This window comes from Cucumis sativus, chromosome 6, assembly GCF_000004075.3.
Source record: "Cucumis sativus cultivar 9930 chromosome 6, Cucumber_9930_V3, whole genome shotgun sequence".
Classification (NCBI taxonomy): domain Eukaryota; kingdom Viridiplantae; phylum Streptophyta; class Magnoliopsida; order Cucurbitales; family Cucurbitaceae; genus Cucumis; species Cucumis sativus.
This window is the reverse complement of record NC_026660.2, coordinates 14,480,024-14,500,766: the sequence shown is the minus strand read 5'-3', so window position 1 is coordinate 14,500,766 and position 20,743 is coordinate 14,480,024. Positions and strand designations below refer to the sequence as shown.

At 34.2% G+C, this 20,743-nt stretch overlaps 1 long non-coding RNA gene across 1 annotated transcript; it reads left to right on the top strand.

Annotated features, from left to right (window-relative positions):
- Positions 1 to 5,881: 5,881 nt before the first annotated feature.
- LOC105435830 lies at positions 5,882 to 18,138 on the top strand. The gene is made up of 10 exons (XR_004217772.1): positions 5,882 to 5,922; positions 7,073 to 7,114; positions 7,322 to 7,417; positions 7,611 to 7,738; positions 8,096 to 8,228; positions 16,845 to 16,943; positions 17,061 to 17,116; positions 17,197 to 17,428; positions 17,711 to 17,808; positions 17,913 to 18,138. It is a non-coding gene; the product is annotated as an uncharacterized LOC105435830 (long non-coding RNA).
- Positions 18,139 to 20,743: the final 2,605 nt, after the last annotated feature.

The following is a 20,743-nucleotide window of genomic DNA, read 5'->3' as shown; positions in this document are numbered from 1 at the left end:
TTGGATTAAACTAGGGCGGATCCCAATGGAATTATGGATAGATACCGGTTTGGCTGTTGTTGCGAGTGCTATAGGAAAGCCCCTTTCATTAAATCTTGCTACCAAAGAGAGACGTAGACTGTCATATGCCCGAGTTTATGTGGAAATGAATGTAACAACTTTATGACTGCTGATATAACTGTAAACCTTAGGGAAGAGGAGTTCATAGTGACCGTAACGTACAAAGAAGACGCCACAACTTTTTTCCCACCCCCTTTCATATGCCCCGGTGGCAAATCCAAGACAACTCAACCCCCAAATATCCAATCCTATGAGAAGAGGACATGAACGTAAGGATCCTAGACCAAATTTCCCACCCAAAAGGACAAGAGAAAACCAAATGATCACGAGACTCATAGTTGTTGGATCGGTATGGCAACCCTAGAGGGGGGTGAATAGAGTTTAAATAAACTTTTTGACAAATAAAAAGTAAAATCAACTAATTAGATATTTTCTAAAATTTAAATAAAGAACTTTGTAAACTTTGTTAAATAACAAGATTGATAAAAAAATATGAATGGAAGTATGCAATCAAACTCAACCAATAAGAATATGTAACTAAAATTAAATTAAAAAATAATTATAAAAGAGTTAGAGAAGAAGACACCGTAATTTTATAGTGGTTCGGTTAAACTCAACCTACATCCACTTTCCCAAGCACCTCTTGGGATTTTGATTGAAAATCTTCTTTGGACTCTTTCCACGGATTTGAGCCGAACCGATTCTTGCTCCTTTTTCGGGTTCAAGAGCAAACCCGATCCTTTCCACGGGTTAGGATCCAACCGTTACAATATGTTGAAGTTTTTAAATCAAGCAAAAGAAAACTCTCTAAAAGAGTGAGTATGCAATTTGAAGCTCACAAATTTAATCCTCACAATACAATAAGAAGCTCTCAAGAATAAGATGAAAAGAATAAAAATTGGAAGCTTTAAAGAGAATAACAATGTTGGCTTTTTGCACTTTTTGAGGATTGTAAAGATGTTTTTTTAATGATCTTGTGTAAATGTGAAGTATTTAAAAAGAGAGAAAAGATAAATTCAAAATCATTTGGGTCATTAGATATAAGTAAAAGAAAAATGAATGGTTGAGATTTAAACTTAATTAGCCGTTAGACACAATACAAATAATAATATAATAATATATCTTTTCAAAATACTTTGTTTAAAAAGAAATCAATCAAGCAACTTCACCATCTTTTAAAACAACTAGCCGTTAGACACAAGGAAAAATAATAATATTAAAATCATTTTCTTTATAAAAGCCAATAAAACATAACAAAAGCCACATTTGTTACTCCTTCATTGCTCCAAGTGGCTTTCTCTAATTGGTTCAAATTGAATGCTTGGTCGCCACGTCACCATCTCAGGTATTTTTCCGTTAACCTTCTTTTAGCAATATTTTCTTCATTTGAACTTCGATTTGGGTGATTCAAGAGGCGTTAGAATCATTTTTCCAAGCTCTACGATATGATCTATTCAAATTAATAAAATTATCAATAAAAAAAATCAGATTTGTTATCATCAAAACATAAATTAATTGAATAAATAAATTTGAGATTAAGGGCCAAAAAGCCAACAATAGTTCCCCCCACAAAGAATGCAAGTCAAAGGAAACAACCTATCCCATCGACTCAACCTATCTCTCGTACCCAATTTATCCCTGATAGCCAACCAAACACAAAAGGAATGCTTAGGAATATTACCCCCACCCCACAGTAAACCCGACTAACCAACCCTAACACTATGAGGGCGAATAGGATCTCATGCACTGGTAATCAAAAACCCATCATGACTACCTAACAACCAGACCTACCTATCCTCAACACTAGGACACGACCTAACTCTTTGAATCATATCCCAAATGTCCATCAATTCCATAGAAACATGTGGCCACCTCCAATCACCATCCAAACCAATCAAATCCGCAAGCCTCACATCCCGCCGACTACCCACATCATAAATCACCCTTTCCCCAAACTGTTGAATAATTGAACCACCCTGTATCCACGGATCCAACCACACTCTACATCTTCTGCCATCGCCCACCCCTATCTTGACATGATCTTCTAGGAAATTTCGCTTACGCAAGATGGCCCTAAAACACCAAGATCGACCAACCCCAGCATCGATCTCCCACAACGATCTTCCTTTAAGGATATAAGCTTCCACCCAAGCAACCCACCGAGAGCCAGATTTAACAAACAACAACCATAAGATCTTCATCGTGCTCGCTATATTCCAAGAAGATCCATCGTGAATAACAAAACCTCCCTCATCAAAAGGAAGACATACCTCATCCCAGGCAACTTTTACACCACCTCTACCCTCCTCCTTACCTCTCCATAGACAGGAAGCACGAACACACTAGCCCAATAAACCTGTAGACTTCGAAGAACAGAGCGAACAAGCTGAAGTCTACCTGCAAAAGATAAAACTCTAGCAGACCAAGACCGAATACAACTGGTTATCCGCTGAATAAGGGGATCACAATCAGAACTTCCTAACCTACCTGAGAGAAGTGGAAGATCAAGATAACGAACAGGGAGATGACCAATGATAAAGCCCATACTAGCAGCTAGATGAGAAGCTTCCGTACTATTAACCTGATAGAACTAAGTCATGCACAGCGGAAAAAGAATTGAATTTCTACCATAATTGCCACAATTAACATGTAACCATAAACTAATCAAATTAGGGTTTTAAGAAATATTACCTTTGAAGCTTTCAAAAGGTTTGATATCTTCTTACCAATTTTAACCGAGACCACCACTAGTACTCAACTGCTATCCTCTTGACAAAGAACCGGGTTGTGGGACCCAATTTTGGTGTAGAAAGTAATGGAGATAAAATGGGATTGGAAGGTTTTTTTCTTTTGTTGAAATGATGAAAATGATAAAAGAGGCAAAAGTTCTTCAACATTTGAAAACACCTCTATTTATAACCTAATTACATGCAAAAATGCATGCAACTCATTTGCCAAATCTCAACACCTAATGTTCCACTAACAATTAGTGGAACTTAGTGGGCTAGGTGTATCTCATATAGCCACATATCCCACTAAGAGTTAGTGGGATTATCCAACAAAATGTTGGATTTTCCCACTAACTTAGTCCAAGGGTAAAATGGTCATTAGATATTTCTAGTCAAAAGTCAAACTTTGACTTTTCTTAGTCAAAAGTCAATATTTTGACTTTTTACCATTTTGTCCGTCTTGACTAATTCCAACCTCCCGAGCATGAATCCGCATTCATTTTTCCAAAATTCAAATCACATTTGAATATAAGGCCGGTCAAAGTTTGACTTTTCAAAGTCAAAAGTCAACATTTTGACTTTTTACTATTTTTGACCAATTCCATCAATTCCGAGCTTCTTAGTATGAATCCGCATTCATACTTATAGTATGTAAAACATAAAGCTCTATTTCTAATTAGAAGACCGACGACTATATCACTATATTTGTCGGTTTCCCTTTCTTCTCCCAATTCGAACAATTCGACTTATTTCATCACACTGTTCTAAGTTTAATCCATATGAGCTAGCAGAGGAACCTAATGGACCTATAGATCATGGGCTCCAACGATTCAAGATTAACTAGCTAAACTCTTTTAAACCGAGTTAATCAACATTCGTTAACTAACGGGTCATTCCACTAAAGTCCCGTAGTTGCACTCCCCTCACTATAGATATATTTGTGTCCATTTGATAAAACCATAATCAGTAAGTTAATCCTTCACAGGTTGCTCGTAACCTTGGCTGGGTCAAAATACCGTTTTACCCCCAAGATTACATCTTGCTCCTTAAGTCCCACTAATCCACTATTGAACAATTGGTTTAAGGTTCAACCTATAAACTTAATCCCTCTCGGGCCAATGAGAGGGTGGGGCCCCTTGTTCAAGACTTGGATTCAGTGCTTAAGAGAGCAACCTATCTACTAACCCTAAAGCGGGTAGGAGTGAATTCCATCTTGTACCCTATGTTCCCAGCTATCCACCCGATCTTACCCCTGAAATGGGAGGCTTATTGGGCCAACGCTGATGAGCTGCCCTCACCTATGCAGATCTAAGGATAATCTCGTGTGAACAGGAGTTCATAGTTAACTCAGGATTAAGACTAAGTTACCTAGGTCATCAATAATTGAGATAGTCAGTTTTAAACAGTAAACGGTGTTATAACGTAAAAAAGACTAATTCATGGTTCAGTCTTATGTAAACATTTTACATAGGATGCCCCCACTTTCATGTCTCTACATGAACGATTAGGATCACCTCGTTTGTACTACAAAGTGGGCCGCATCCATTGTTTCTCTAAATAAGGCGCCCAACCTTTATTTCATATACTATAGACTATTTATGCTATATACTCGAACTTGATCCACGTTTATGTTTACACATAAAGTTCAAGTTTATTCAAAAATAGCCTTGCACTACTAGAAAAATGGGCTTTCTTGACGGTTGTTGTTTTCCTTTCTTGACGTTTTTTCGAAAAACGTCAAGAAAGATTTCATTTTTAATAAAAAACGTTAAGAATTTTTCTGAAACATCATTCTTGACGTTTATTAAACGTCAAGTAAAAATAAAATTTTCCTTGACGTATTTAAAACATCAAGAAATATCTATTATTTTTTTGACGTTCTTAAAACGTCAAGAAGCGTATGAATTCGACATGCTTGATGTTTTTTAAACGTCAAGAATTTAAAATTTTACTCGACGTTTTAAAAACGTCAAGAAATTTATAAAAAAATCCTTGACGTTTTGAAAAATATCAAGAAATTTATAAAAAAAATCTTTGACGTTTTTAAAAAGGTCAAGAATTTTAAAAATATTCTTGACATTTTTAAAACGTCAAGACTATTCTAAAAATCTTTGACGTTTTAAAAACGTCAAGAATATTTTTAAATTTTCTTGAGTAAAACGACGACGTTCATTTATAACATTTTCCCTTTTCTAAAACCTAATATGCCGCGCGTTTTTATGGAAAATCTTAGTGTCAAGTATAGTGCAACTTTTACTTGATATTTTTTTCACGTCAAGTATAGTTAACATTTTTATTTTGTGAAGTGTAAAAATATAAATATACTTTTTATTGCCCTCTTTTCATTAAATAAATTTATTAAAAAATTTCACTACAAGAATTTTGGTTTATAGGAACCGTTTTTTCTAGCAAAACAAAAAACCGTGGGCAAGAGATATGATGTGTCGACGTAGTTTTCATTGTGTGGGCACATTTTCGTTTTTTTCGACGAAAATATACATGTGAGCAAAAAGTTGTGTGGTATTAAGAATATTTTTAAGTTGAATTTCTGCCAACGTTTATTTTAGCTTATGGCCTTGTATCGTGGGCAAATATTTTAAATGTTTGGTCGTAATTTATGTGGTGAAGTACCCCACGTTTTTTAGACATATTTATATCGATGCAATTTACGTAACAAAATATCCTATATTTTTTTAGACATTTATGACGACACAAAATTTATACTGCAACGAAAATAACATGGACATAAGTTTTATTTTAAAGAAAAACTTAATTTCATTTTTTATAATTTTTTTTTTAAAAAACTTAATTTATTTTTTACTTTTTCCTCCTTTCTTTTTTCTTTTTCCCTCCAACATTTCCCTCCCACACGACATTCTCCCCCAATTTGCCTCTTTCTCTTCTCACAAAAAGCAACCTAGTCGCTACCCTTCCGATTTTCCTCTTCCTCTTCTCACAACCCACCATCTAAACGTCGTCGCTACCCTCCCCATTTCCCTCTTCCTATTCTTGCAACCCACCATTCGAACGTCGCTGCTACATGCTACCATTTGAACGCTGTTGAACGCTACCGCTACCTGCTACCATCTGAACGTCACACGAGGTCGCCGCTCCCTTGCTCACTGAACTCGTCGTAAGTGCTCCTTTCGCCACTGCCCACCCTAAGTAAGTTTAACCTTAGTTTATTTACCAAGATTTCAAAGCCTCCAACATTTTGATTGAGATTTGGCTCTCTTGCTTGTTTTTTTGGAATCCACTGGTTGAGAAAGATAGACATGCTTTTTATATTAAGTGTAATTTGCCCCACTACCATCACCCCTTTTAGGTTGTCTTTCATGTCAGTTCAATCTAGTGAACTAGTTTCAAAGTTCTAAGTATAAATTCTTCATAATGGAATTTTGGTTAAACTTTTGATGAGGATTATAGATATTCACTGATATACTGAGAATATAATTTGTTGATGGCATATTGGTGGCCTCTGAAACTTGATGAAGTTCAAGATGTGCGTATGTCTTATTTTAACTAATATATTCCATAACCCAAAAACTATGTGAAAATGAACGTTCTTACTACTTGGGTGATTTAACACATAAGTTTTTAAGCTTGAATGAATGTACAAGAAAGTGTTCATACAATGAACATTGAAATTGTGTTATTTTGATGATGTGTATCATTTAACAGCTGAAATGTTTCTTATTTGTTGTTGAAGGACCCTTCTAACAAAAGGAGAATAATTTGTGAGGAGAAGTTAAAAGAACTTTTTGATGTTGATTCCTTTAATGGACTCACTGTTTTGAAACTCCTGACACGCATTTTATAAAGATGAAATAGTAAGTTTCTCCTACACATTGTCTTTGTTGATGCAAGATAATCTAGAATTTATTGTATGCTCAAGTTGTAATCTCCTACACTTGTGTTGAAAGTTGATATTTAAAGTGTCAACATTGATCATTTTTATAAATTTTATGTTTGGTTTTGAGTTAGAAAGATATACTTAGACATTTTCTAAGTAGTTTTAATATTTAAGACACTTAGTAGGTGGGTTTTTGTTGGTTTTAGTTTGAAAGTTACAATTAGTAGTTTTAACTTGTTTGAAAGATACACTTAGACATTTTCTAAGTTGTTTTAATATATCTAACATTAATATTAAATTGTTTATTCTGGATTCATAGATGTGGGTTGTCTTTATCTTATATGAATAAGTATTTTCTAAGTGTTGCTAGATTTATTTTTGAGATTTTGTAATGGTTTAAATTGCTGACCAAGTTGAGATAATCCTATAGGTTCGAAAACTTCAAAGAGCATGCTTAAAGAATCCTGTTAAGGTATGATTGTGACTATCTAAGATCTTGTGCTACCTACACTTTTCTGATTATAAAAGCAAATTCACCAACAATTTTAATTGGATTACTTGGAAGTTGGAACCATAGGCCTAAAATTTTGATTGAGAAGCTCTATGTACTATATATCTCTCTTATGTCGATACATTCACTGACCTTTACCTTTGTTTTGCTTTCATCTTGTCCCTGAAGCTCTATGGTTGGAGCTCTTTTCTCGTGGGCTTGTTTTTTGTATGCCCATTTATTCTTTCATTTTTGTTCAATAAGAAGTTTTTGTTTAGAGGAAAGGTATGAAATGGTCTTGAATATTCAATCTTATGGCAGTATCTTTTCTATATTCTATGTACTTCATTTAATGTTGCGGGTTATCCATAAACCACTGAGAGCAAAACTCCATCTCCTTGTTTTCAAAAAGAAAACATGGGTGTTCAATTGTTTTTGGTTCAGTGTGTAACTTCACGGCTTCTCTCTATTGATTCAGTTTGTAAACTTCACAAAGATCATGTCTGAGAGCACAGAAGCGTCAAAGAAGGAAGCAGCATTTGCCTTGGCCGCACTCATGGAAATTCCATTTCAATACAGAGCTACCCTCTCCTTGCCAAATTCTAAGTAAGCCAGGATTTTCAACTTCAATTGAACGGTTGAAATGTCGTGTTTTTGTTATTTGGCATTCTGATTAACCAAGTAAATTAGCCTACATTGTGATTGTGTTATGTGTTATTTAAGATTTTAGGCCTAAGGTTCAAATAGTTATCATAAAAACTCTCTAACCCTATTGATGTTTATGTAATTTGTATTATCTCATATTTTCTCTGTTAATAGCTTAATAAAACTACTCTCTTCCTCAGCCCGTGGATATAGCTATGTTGATCTTTATTGTTTGCACTTTCTCGCTTTCTTTATTTGTTGATTTCGTAACAATTTCTGTTTTGGGTTTGGAAAAATAACACACTAACTATTATGCAGGAGAGAATCTGTATATGGAAAAAGTGCGGGGCCACTTCCTCCTCCTCCTGAAGTCATCAATTATGACAATGCAGTTGCAAACCAAATTTTGGAGAATGCAAAAGCTGAAAAACATAGTTCCTCATCTGAATCGGTAACTTCGCTTTTATTTTATTCTAATTTTGTTATTCATGACAATATAACTTTGTTGTATTTAGTTTCTTTGTAAAAATATATTACCCACGTTCAGTTTCTATTTTGCTTGTATTTGTCCCTTCGGAAAATTTCGATAGATTTTCTACACTTAGTTTCTTTGTAAAAATGTTATCTATGAAATCTAATGTAAAGCCTATTTCATTATGTATATGTAAAGTTTTGGAATTGAATATATATGGTGAATGTTTTTATTTATATATGTTTGAGATTTGAAACTATATTTGATGAATATCAAATATCTATGAAACTGTTGCTGGACAATTACAGGACAATCATCTTTCCATTACAGCATAATTCAATTACAATTTCTTTTTTTTAAAAAAATTAAAAAATGCTTGACGGTTTTAAAATGTCATGAACAATTGCATGCTTGACGGTTTTAAACTATCATGAACAATTGCATTTTTGACGGTTGACAAATGTCAAGAACAATTACATTCTTGACAGTTTTAAAATGTCATGAATATTAAAATTCTTGACGGGTTTAAAATGTCATAAATCAGTTCATCCTTGACGGTTTTAAAATGTCATAAACAATACCAGTCTTGACGGTTCTAAAACGTCATGAACATAAGTATACTTGACGTTTATAAAACGTCAACGTTCACTATTCTTGACGTTTAATCAACCGTCAAGAACTTTGCCTTTCTTGACGCTGGCTTCAACGACGGTTTTAAAACCGTCAAGAGAGTCTGTTTTTGTAGTAGTGTTGGAACTTGATTGATTGGATTTAAGATTATAATATTTAATTTCTCAATAACAACTTTATTGAACAGAATATGATTTACAAACTACGAGTTTTAGGACAAAAAATTCCAACATAACCCTCACAAGAAAAATAGAGCTTTTCCCAAGATTAGCAAAAACCCCCAATAACTCATCAAACCTTTGAACAGTCTCTTTTATGAAGCTTATAGAAGATTCAATAGCAACATAAAAAATCATAAGATCATCTGCAAAAGTAAGATGAGTTATTAATCTCCCCTTCTTCCAACTGTTGGAAGGACTCCAACACAACATTACCATAATCCCCACTTAACAAAACCACATCTTTAATAGGAGCCACCTTACTTTCAACTTCCTTTCTAATACCTTTATTTTCTGCACTCTCAGGGCATGTACCATTTGAGTGTCCAAAGGAATGACATAAGTTACACTTTTTAGGTTTCCACTCGTACGTTACGGTCACTGAACTCCTCTCCCCTAAGGTTTACAGTTATATCAACAGGCATAGAGCTGTCTACATTCATTTCAACACAAACTCAAGCATATGATAGTTTACGTCTCTCTTTGGTAGCAAGATTTAAAGAAAGGGGCTTTCGTATAGCACTCACAACAACAGCCAAACTGGCATCTATCCATAATTCCATTGGAATCCGCCCTAGTTTAATCCAAACAGGAACATAATAAAAAACAAAGGTTTCAGGGACAATGCCTGGAGTCCATTTTCGGAGGAGCATGGGTTTTCCTCCAAGGTGTCACAGTCCACGAGATAGAATCCAATCTAACGATTTTGGCCGTTTAAATTGGAAGCAAATGAGGCCATTCTCCATAAATGTGAATGTAGGCATTTCAACTCTTCCCCAAATCTTCTCTATTAGTCGATAAATGATTGGATACGACCATTTTGCGTCAATTAATTGCCCTACTAGGGAGTTCTCCCACACCCTAACTCCTTGATCAATGACTTCTATAGTAGGGATTAGGAGGTGCGTAAATCATAGGTTTACCACTTGACGAACCAAATAATGAAGCCCATGAAAAATTAGGACCATGACCAAAAGCTCTCGGCATTTCTCCTTTAGACATATTCTGGGCTTGACCACCATTTTCCTTTCTATCCAGCCAAATTTCTACCGCCGGCCCACTATTTAAATCAACTCCAACCGGACCACCTTTGAATCAGCTCCAGTCGGCCCAACATTGTTAGTGACCTTCAACCCATCCAATCTCTTTTCATACTCAGGCCCATCGGCTAGATTTGGCCCAACCAACATCATTGGCTGTTTAATCAATTGGATCACATCCGAGCCCCAATTACTTACCTTGACCTATCTAACCCAGGTTCTTTTTTTTTTTTGTATACGCCCATCTTCAAGAGAAGGCGCATTTAACTCACGGGCCCTTGGAGTACTTCCTAATGGACGGTTCAATTGAACCAGTTTAAATCCCATCAATCGACCATTTCTGTGTGAAGAAGATGGTAGGTCACCCTTCGCCGCCATCGCCTTACGATTCACGGCAACGTCGTATGCACGTTTGAAACCAGACAACGCACGTTGCTTCACCACTGAGACATCATCGTTTCCAGAGGACATGTCTTCCATTCACCAGCACATCGTTGGAAGGGGAACCCAAAAGTCGAAGGCCTGTGCGAGAACTAATCTCCAACTTATGCCAGAGGATAATCAATCGTAAAGTACAGGAACAATCATACATAATACCCCCAAAACGTCGGAATTGCATCAATTGCAGATCCAATTTATTTTTCCAGCCGAACGTAAGATTAATGACCTGTTTTAAATTTGATTACAATGCTAGCCGAATGTAAATCTCACTTTTAGATCCAAGTAATCGCCAGCCAACGACGAACCAATACTAGAGAAGTCTTTGGGGATCAACAACAATTTGGTCATAAACCTCCTTGGGAGGTGCAGGTGTACTCATGCGCCCCAAATTTTTTAGCAAGACACAAGATTACAAACTTTCACATTTTTTTTGTAAAGATATTGTAATAAATGGAGCAGTGTGAGTTGAACTTGGGACCTCTTGTTCACCTTGTTCACATGTACCAATTGAGCTAAGCTCATGTTGGCTTTACTAAACATATTCTAGGTCTAGGTCTATCAAACATATTATAGCCTATCGTTGATAGATTAAGAAACAACACTTAAACTAAAACATCCACCAACGCACCTTACCGCAAACAAACCAAACATCCTCAAGGTCTATCAATAATAGGAACATATCACTGATAGACCATAAGCAACAAGATATAGAAAAATGCACATTGCACTAAAGCATCTACTAACTTCTCAATGCAAACAAACTAAACACCCCTTAAGTCTATCAATAATATGAACATATCATTGATCGACCATATCCCTAAGCAACAAAAAACAAATTGAAAACAGATTAGCATGCCAAAGAACCAAGTTCAACATCCTCCAAATGTATCAATGTACAAGAACATATCACCGATAGACCATAAGCAACATCTCACACAAAATATGCACATTAAACTAAAGTATTTACTAAACATATTTCAAGTTTATCATTGATAGATTAAGAAACAACACTTAAACTAAAACATCCACTAACACACCTTACCGCAAACAAACCAAACATCCTCAAGATCTATCAAGTCTATCAATAATAGAAACATGTCACTGATAGATCATAAGCAACAACAGATAGAAAAATACACATTGAACTAAAGCATCTACTAACGTCTCAATGCAAACAAACTAAACACCCCTTAAGTCTATCACTGATACGAACATATCACTGATACACCATATCCCTAAGCAACAAAACACAAACTGAAAACATATTAGCATGCCAAAGAAACAAGTTCAACATCCTCTAAATCTATCAATCACTGACAATAACATATCATTGATAGACCATAAGCAACATCCCACACAAAATATGCACATTAAATTAAAGAAACCAAACAAACAACTTCAATAACCCAATAGAAACTAGGGATAGGTTGAGTCGGTGGGATAGGTTAATTCCTTTGTCTTGTATTCTTTGTGGGGGGAACTATGAGTCTCGTGATCAATTATTTTTTTTCTTGTTCTTTTGGGTGGGAAATTTGGTCTAGGATCCTTACGTTCATGTCCTCTTCTCATAGGATTGGGTATTGGGGGTTGAGTTGTCTTGGATTTGCCATAAGGGCATAGAGAAGGGGGTGAGGAAAAAGTTGTGGCGTCTTCTTTGGTGTGCTACGATTTACTTCATTTGGCAGGAGTGTAATCATCGTCTTCATGGAGGTCAGGTTCGTGAGCCTATGATTATTTTCCAGCTCACTCGGTTGTGCATTCGGGCTCTGCTTCTTCTTGGTCCGAAGATGTTCATGATTTTATTTAGTGTGCTTTTATTTTCTGCTTGTTCCCAGGCTATGGGGTTCTATATTTTATTGTCTTTGTTATTTTCTTTGGTTTGACTTCTTTTTCTTCTCTTATTCTGTTTGATCTAGCATGTGTCGTGTTATAGACATTTAATTTTTATTTTGTCTGTGACGCTCTTTGATATTCTTAGTTGATTTTTTGTTTTTGTGCTTGTCCCCGGGCTGTGGGTTTTTTTTCGCTATCTTTAGGATCTGTTTGGATGCTTCGACCTATTGCCTGTCTTTTGGTTTTTACTTATCTTCTCAATGTGAGAATTTTCTGCTCTTATGCCTTGACCTCAAGCTGTGAGGTCCTCCTTGTTGTTGTATAATATTATCATAACGAACCTGCTATGGCAGCAACTAACTTCATTGCTCTGGTAGTGTATATGATTTGACTGCTTCTTAGCAAAACATGCAATGCTGTAGAGAATACAATTTCATATAATAAAAACTTTCTTATTTTAAACAACCTATTAACAGCTCACTACATGATAAACAAAAGAATAATTACATTAGCCTCCATTAGTCATTTTTCTTGAAAACATAAACTAGGTTATGGAAGGCATATTTGAGAGTGTTTTTAGAAACTAGTTAACAAAATTGATTTTTATTAATAAATGTTTTGTTAAAAATGATTTTCATGCCATATTAACCTTTGTTTGTGTCTATACTTTTAACAGTGATTTTGTAACATAAAAAGTAATTTCCAATGACTCAAAAATATGTTTGGAACTTAACTCAAATGGAAAAATAGACATTGTATGTTTGCTTGTCTGATTCTTACTTGTTTTCTTTTATTTATTTTTTTGAAAAATTTGATGAGATATGAGATTAGTTTGTTGTTCATTGTTCTACGATTATGATTTTGATCTTAACTATCTTTTTCTTTTTCTCATTGGTTTTTTGTGTTGCTTTTGCTTCTATATATTCTTAATTTTAATGTTTTATGTCTTTGTCGGTGATGAAGATTAGAGATGCTTGTTATGAAGAAGATAATGGATGATTTTTTTATTTGAATTACGTGAGATTGTTTTGAGTTTCATTTTGCATTTGTTGGAATGAAAAGAAAAATTACTTTGTTATCCATGCTTAGTTAAGTCTACCTTTACATTTCTCATAACACAACTCGAGCCTATCTTATGAGCTAATAGGATCATGCTTACTTAAGTCTACCTTCACATTTCAATTTATGGAGTGGAACTCATGCCTATCTTCCAAGCTAATAGAACCAGACTTAGTTAAGTCTACCTTGACATTTCTCTAAATGTAAACATATCTACGTATCATTCATTTTTTTCCTCTCTTAACTACTTAGTTTAATTGTTTCTTTGTTTAGTTTTGTGTGATTTGGAAAGAAAAGATGTAAAGTTGTTTAGTTTTGGGTTTTTTCAAAGGTTGGGTTTTCTTACTTGAGAGACACTTTTCTGAAATTGGTTTACAAGGCTGTGAATGGAAAGGCTATTAAGTCAAATCAGGTTGAGTTGAACTTGGATATTTTTTGTGTCTAGTTTCTAATTTTCGGAAGGTTATCTCTGTTGAACTTTCAGATGGTTGTTTTAAGTACGAAATTGTGGAGAAAGTGAAATATTTATGTTTTAGGTCTACTAGATCTATGAAAACAGTGGGTGAGAGGTTTTGTAGCTACGGGGAAGTCTACTTCCTACTTTAAGATTATCGCGTGTGGTGGTGAGTGACAAAGATGATATTGATATTCTTGAGGTATGTATGTATCTCATTGGCTCTTACTTCCGAGTTTTGCCTTTTTCATTTGCTTTCTCTACTTTTTATTTTCTTTTTAGTTTTTTGCTTTTTTTTAATGTTGAACTAGTGTTTATTACTGGATTTGTGTGAATTTGTTTCTCACGTGAATTTGTGTTACTTAATGATCTATTTTGTTTCTAGCTTAACTAATAATTGGAATTATGAGGAGATTTGGAATTAAGAGGAGATTTGTTTAACATTTTACGAGGATGATGCTGCATTAAAGATTCAATTTTATTGCTAAATGTCTTCATGAGATTATGTCTTTTTGTAGTGTTAAAAGAGCTACTCGTTTATAAAAGTAGAGGGAGCAACTTTTGAAGATGGAGGGACAAAAAATAAGTAGAATAATGAAGTGGTGATTTAAGATTTGGAACAAGTTTTATTCTTGCTATCTTCTTGCTACCTTCTGTTTTGGCCGTAAAATTGCTCACTGGCTTTAATAGAAAAAAAAAACAAAAACAAAAAATAGATAAAAAAAAATAGAAATGGACCTTTATGATTTCTCTGGTTTCCTCAAAAGAAATATTATTTTTTTCTCGGTGTTGCTTGAAAATCTCCTTAATCTCTTTTTACTAGTTTGATTATCCTTATTCAAGTCAATGATTTGTTAATATAAGATATGATTAAGTGAAGAGTAGGGTAGAAACTTTTTTAAAAAAATTGATCACTTACGTTAATGGCTTCCACATCTCTTACCATGTGCAAACAACGATCAAATTTAATTACTGATATCAAATAGTAGGTTTTCATAGAATATCTTTATAAATATTACATGATCATGCTTTCTTCCTGTATTTTGTTGACATCTTTTTTTTAGGTGGTTATTTTGCTGCTACTTTAGGAAATTGGTTAAAGTTACATTAAAGTTGTTTTCATCATTTGTCGTTAGTTGAGGTGGAGTATATTCACAATAAAGCATGTGCATTTTTTCTTGTTGGTTGATTTAGTTTATTGGTGTTTGGCTTGATTTTAGGGGATATGGAGGTGAAGGTAGAGAGGTGAAAGAAATTGAAGGTGAAGTCTTCTTTCTTTGTTCAAACAGGCATCCATTACGTTCTGTTGTTTGTTATCTGTTTAGTTTAATTGAATTGTGTGTTTTTTCTAGTGTGTGGTTTAGGAGATTGTGTTGGATGCGATTATTGCAGAGGAAATAGAAAGAGTATTAGAAATTCATCCCTCCACATTAAGTGGGGTCATATACTTAAACCCACATGCCTTATCACCGATTGTTTTTCCTGGTATCTGGCTTAAAACTTTAGTTTCTTGGACGCTGGAGCTTCCAGGTTAATTCACAGATTAGTACTTTCTTTCTTAAATTACTTACCATTTTATTTGATGAACAATTCGCTTTCCTCAGTGGTGTATGTGTATATAGTTTAAAATTTGAAGTGGATACTTCTATATTTTCCTTCTTCCGTGAGGAAAACCAAAGAAGAGCTATTAAGGAGTCATTGATGGCTGCACAACAGTATTGCTCTATTGCAACTTGTAGAAGAAACTTCTTGCTCGGTTATTTTGGGGAAAAATCTCATTCGGATAAAATGTGGTTTGTCGTTTACTTGGTTTTATTCTTTAAATCTTTTGAATTCTCATGACAATCTTCCCGTAATCAAGTCTCAATTTCACTCAATACTTCTGTGATTCTGGCCTCGAGCTGACATATTTGTCCATAGTTGTTCCTATCATTCTATTTTGTAAAGAACATATTGTTGTATGTTTTTTTTTTATTAATTCTTCCCTTTGACAAAGTGGTTTTGGAGGATTAGACCGTTCAGCATAATTTAGCATTTATGATACCTAGGCACAAGCATGAAGCTCTAATGTGATTTACAGAAGATATTAGAAAATTGTCTCTATTGTTTATATTTTTACAGACATACCAATTGTAAATTATGGTGGGGCAAAGATTTATATTTTAGGAGGATGAACTGTGAGTTTGTGCTAAATTCTTGTACACTCATTTCATCTGATTCTATACATTAAGAGGCTGAAGCATTTAGACATTTTTAAACTTTCTCAGAAATTTGCGATCTCTAAGCCACCCTTTGTCCAATACTTGTTAACATAGAGGTTGTGGTTGTTGTAGGTGTACGCTTTCATCTATGCATGGTGTACATCTCCCATTCCACAGTTATCTAGAGAAAATACATACTATCTACCCTTCAAACACGAAGAGATCTGTTGCAGATTTTCTTTGTAGGAAACATGACCCTTCCATAGTTATTTATTATTACAATGAAGAGAGAGATATTGGTGGTAGAGTTCACTTCAAAGTTTCCTTTAGTCTTTGGTCCTGATCAGTTAAAATTTCATCTTAAGCTTTTTCTATATACTATTTTCTTCCATGGTCAGGGTTGTTCTCTATCTGGGACTTAAGATATTTGTTTTTCTCCTAACTCCAAAGGTTGAGTTTCTGATTTTTTAAGATCTTTTGTCTCTTTACCTGTGGTGCTGGAAGTTGAAACACTGATATAATATCCTCATTACTAATTCTATTATTATCATTAATAAGATTGATTTATTCTATAAATTGTCTTCAATATCTTTAGAGCACAATTGTAAAGAAGATCCTAGTTCACATTGCCACAACTCAAATCTTAATACTTTTTTGAAGAATTCTATTTAGATGCGGACTAGTTTAATACTTAATTGAGACACTTTGTGGCTGTACAGGAACAACTATGTGAAAGAGACCAGGCTATTCGCAAACTGGAAAGGAAAATAGAAGATATAGATAGGGAATTGCAATCAATTAAATTAGACAACGAAGCGGTCAGTTGTTTTTTCCTCATGCTTGATTTGCTTGCGTAAGAATGTTTTGATGAAATGGTTTGTTTTTTTCTTCACTAACCCTTTTATTCTATAATTTCTTCACATGCTTGGGCAAAGAATGATCTTCTGCGGGAACAAGAAAAAGAAATAGCAACTTACCGGTTATATATGAGGTAAGAAGGTTCTGGTATTGGAATTATCTTTATAGAACCTCACGAATCACTGTAGTGAAGATGATTTGCTCTATGTCAAGGTGCAACACGGAAGGGAACCCTTTGATGTTGAATTATATTCAATTACAATTAATGGGAATCCAGATAATGATATTTTGCAACCGCGACACAATGATATTGCTAGACAAAGAGAGGATCTTCAACAGATGGAGATTGAACTCAGAGCACAAGTTATTGCAAGATTAGTAATATTGGAAATGCAAAAGAGTTTTGATGTCAAATGAAAGAACACAATAATGCTGCCATCAAGATGTAGGTTCTTACTTTCTGTAACTGGACAAGTTGTCTGATAAAGCTTTTATTATAATAGGTTTTTAGCTGCTTTTATTTTATTTTAAAATCTTCTTTATCATTTATGGTTCTAAAATTCATTTTGCCAGTTGCATTGTTTATTGAGTTGATCATTGGAAGTTATTGTTTCATCCCACTAAAGATATGTGCATGACACAAGATTTTGGGTTTAATTGATTACTGGTACCATGATTAGATGCGGACTACTTTGATACTTAAATGAGACATTTTGTGGCTGTACAGGGACAACTATGTGAAAGAGACCAGGCTATTCCCGAACTGGAAAGGAAAATATAAGATAAAGATAGGGAATTGCAATCAATTAAATTAGACAATGCAGGGTGCGTTGTTTTCTTTTCCTCATGCTTTATTTGCTTGCAAAAGAATGTTTTGAAATGATTTGTTTTTTTCCTCACTAACCCTTTATTCTATAATTTCTTCAGAGGCTTGGGCCAAGGATGATCTTCTGCGGGAACAAGATAAAGAAATAGCAACTTACGGATTACATTTTTTGTTGATGTCCTTCAAATTTTCCCTTCTTTTGCCATTGATTTTACTTTTTGCTTACACTAACATCCTAAGACATTCTTTCGTATTTTAATTTTATTGTAGCACATTATATTCAATTCTCATTTTTCTTGGCTATGATGTAAATGGTGTTTCTTCTATTATGGATTTGCATTATACAATACTGGCATATTAAGTCATAAAGTTACGAAAATTAGAAACATACCCTTTGTAGGAGAGAATGTGATCCTTCCTTTGAAGAAAATTGAAGAATTTCCTTTGAAGAAAATTGAAGAATTTCCTTTGAAGAAAATTGAAGAATTTCCTTTGAAGAAAATTGAAGAATTTCCTTTGAAGAACAAGGATGAATAATCAACGAAAAAGGAACGAAGAGGTTTCTCGTTTAGGGAAAATAGCGATTTCTCGTTTTTCATACTTCCAAAAAGGCATAAGTATGAACTTATTGTGTGATAAATTTATCAAGAGGCCTTCCAATTGTTTGTTAATCTATAGTTTCTATCTCTATTTTAATTAACTGCTACAGGTAGAAGCTTAACTACATGGTTAGAGTTATATCAGAAAAGCAAAGAAAAAAAAAAAGAAGAAGAAAGAACATGTGATAAATTTATAGAAATGCCATGCAATTATGTTCTAACCTTTAATTTATGTTTATGTGTTAAATTACTTGTACTAGAAGACTAATTATTCGATTAGTTAGACTTCATGGGTTCAAATTTTTTTTTTTTTTTGTTAAATAGGTTCGATAAGTATACGGTTGATTTTGAAATTTTGATTAGATGCATGTATGGGAAATTTCAAGGCTAAAAATTATGCAGAATACCCCTAAACTTTGTACTTTATATAAAAATACATTTGAAAATACACTCAAGACATAAACTACCAAAAGAATTAAAAAATAAAGTTACTATAAGTGTCCTAATTTTAGTAATAAATAAAATTAAGAGAATTTCCTTTTGATTTTCAGGAACAAGGATCAATAATGAAAAAGGAATGAAGAGGTTTATCCATGCAAGCTTCAAACTAAAGTCAAGGATGTCGATCCTTCCAGGAGAGTCCAAAGTTCCCCCTTATTTTTCTCCCTTTACTTTGATTTTCAAAAGCTTTGACAAGCAAAACAATTGTTAAAGTGGGGGTGGTCAATAGCTTGCATGTTTAGTCTAAACTTGGGGGTTCAAATTTTGCCCAAACTTCAAAATTTGTAAAAAGAATAATTCTTACAATAATGAACATTATACCTTCTTAGCTTACCTAGATCTTGCATAAAAAGCATGACTGCCAACCCTTGAGTATTGAGCTTGGGTTTGTGATGTAAAATTTTGAATTTTGATAAGTATATGTGCTGAAATTTGAGAATTAGCTGCTGTTTGTTTTGGTTTAAGTCCTTTTTTAGAGATATCTTATTGAAATGTGAATGCATGATTAAGAAAATGGTATGTGTGTTGCGAATGCTTGATTGCATGTATATAATAAATAAGTGCATGTATACTTTTCTAGCTTTGTCTTCCTTTGTTGCTTTGTCGGGACTTACCTATGATGCACTTAGTCCAAACCTAACCTAGATATAGTTAAAAATGGATAGGAGGCACTCTTTAGAAATTGAGATGGTTTTAACAAATTTGTATTGTCAAACATGAGGAGCCTCTTGTCTAGCCACAATGAACTAAATCCCTTTAGAAAAGGGTGGACATTAACAAAACTTGTTGTCACTCCAAAGGGAGTAGTCAAACTTAAAAACTAAGTCTAGAATCACAGAAAGGTTAGCCCACCGGTTCTAGGAAGTCCTAGCTACCACATTGCATACCAAAGAAAGAAAAGAGAGACTTGCAAATGTAAAACGTAAAACAGTGAGACAATTAAGAGCTAAAAAAACAAACAACATATGAAATATACAACTTAGGAAGCTACTTATTTCTACTATGTCCACTGCCACAATACGAGCAATGAAAAGAAAATCACTCTGATAAGATTTTAGGCTGCTTCTTTAAGTATTCTTGATAAGGCTCTTTAAATATGTAGGAGATTGTAGGTTTCCTTGATTGGACTCCTTACTGCACTAGAAATATAGAATGTGAGGCCATGAATGAATCTTTTGTTACCTAGTAGGTTCGTAGGTAATGGAGCTACTTGAATTTATTTTTTCAGGCACTTAAAGCGATGGTTTTGGAAAGAATGGGAAAGGCTGAGGAAGCTTTATCTGTCTGTTTAATTGCCAAAGAGCTATTATATACCAACGATTCTATCTTGATGGATGATCTTACTCTTAACACGTTACAAACTGTTTTCCAGCGACTTGACCACAGTTAGTAGAATACACCTAATTCAGTTGATGTATATCCATGGTTTCATGTTCTTCACTGTGAGTTATCTCATTGTTCTACGTGCAACCAGTCGACTTGGAAACTAGCTGTTATGAATATGCATGTGGAAAATTTCCAAATCACCCTAACCTGATGACGGGGCTTTTCAACTACTATCTTCGCGAGTATTAGTTTGTTAAACAACAAAAGGTTCTTATCCCACACTTGCAACCTTTTCCGAACCCCAAAGTTTATTTGTACGTTGGTTTATTTGTCAATGTCATTTCTTTATTAATGCTTGAACAACAAGAGTGCTCCTTTCTCTTGTATTAAGTTTGTTGTTTTTTTTTTTAAAATTGATTTTACCTTTTTTTTTTCTCTACTTTCGCAGACAGCCATCAAGATGTATAAACTTGGAGGTGAAGAAAGATTCTTGCTTTGGTCAGTTTGT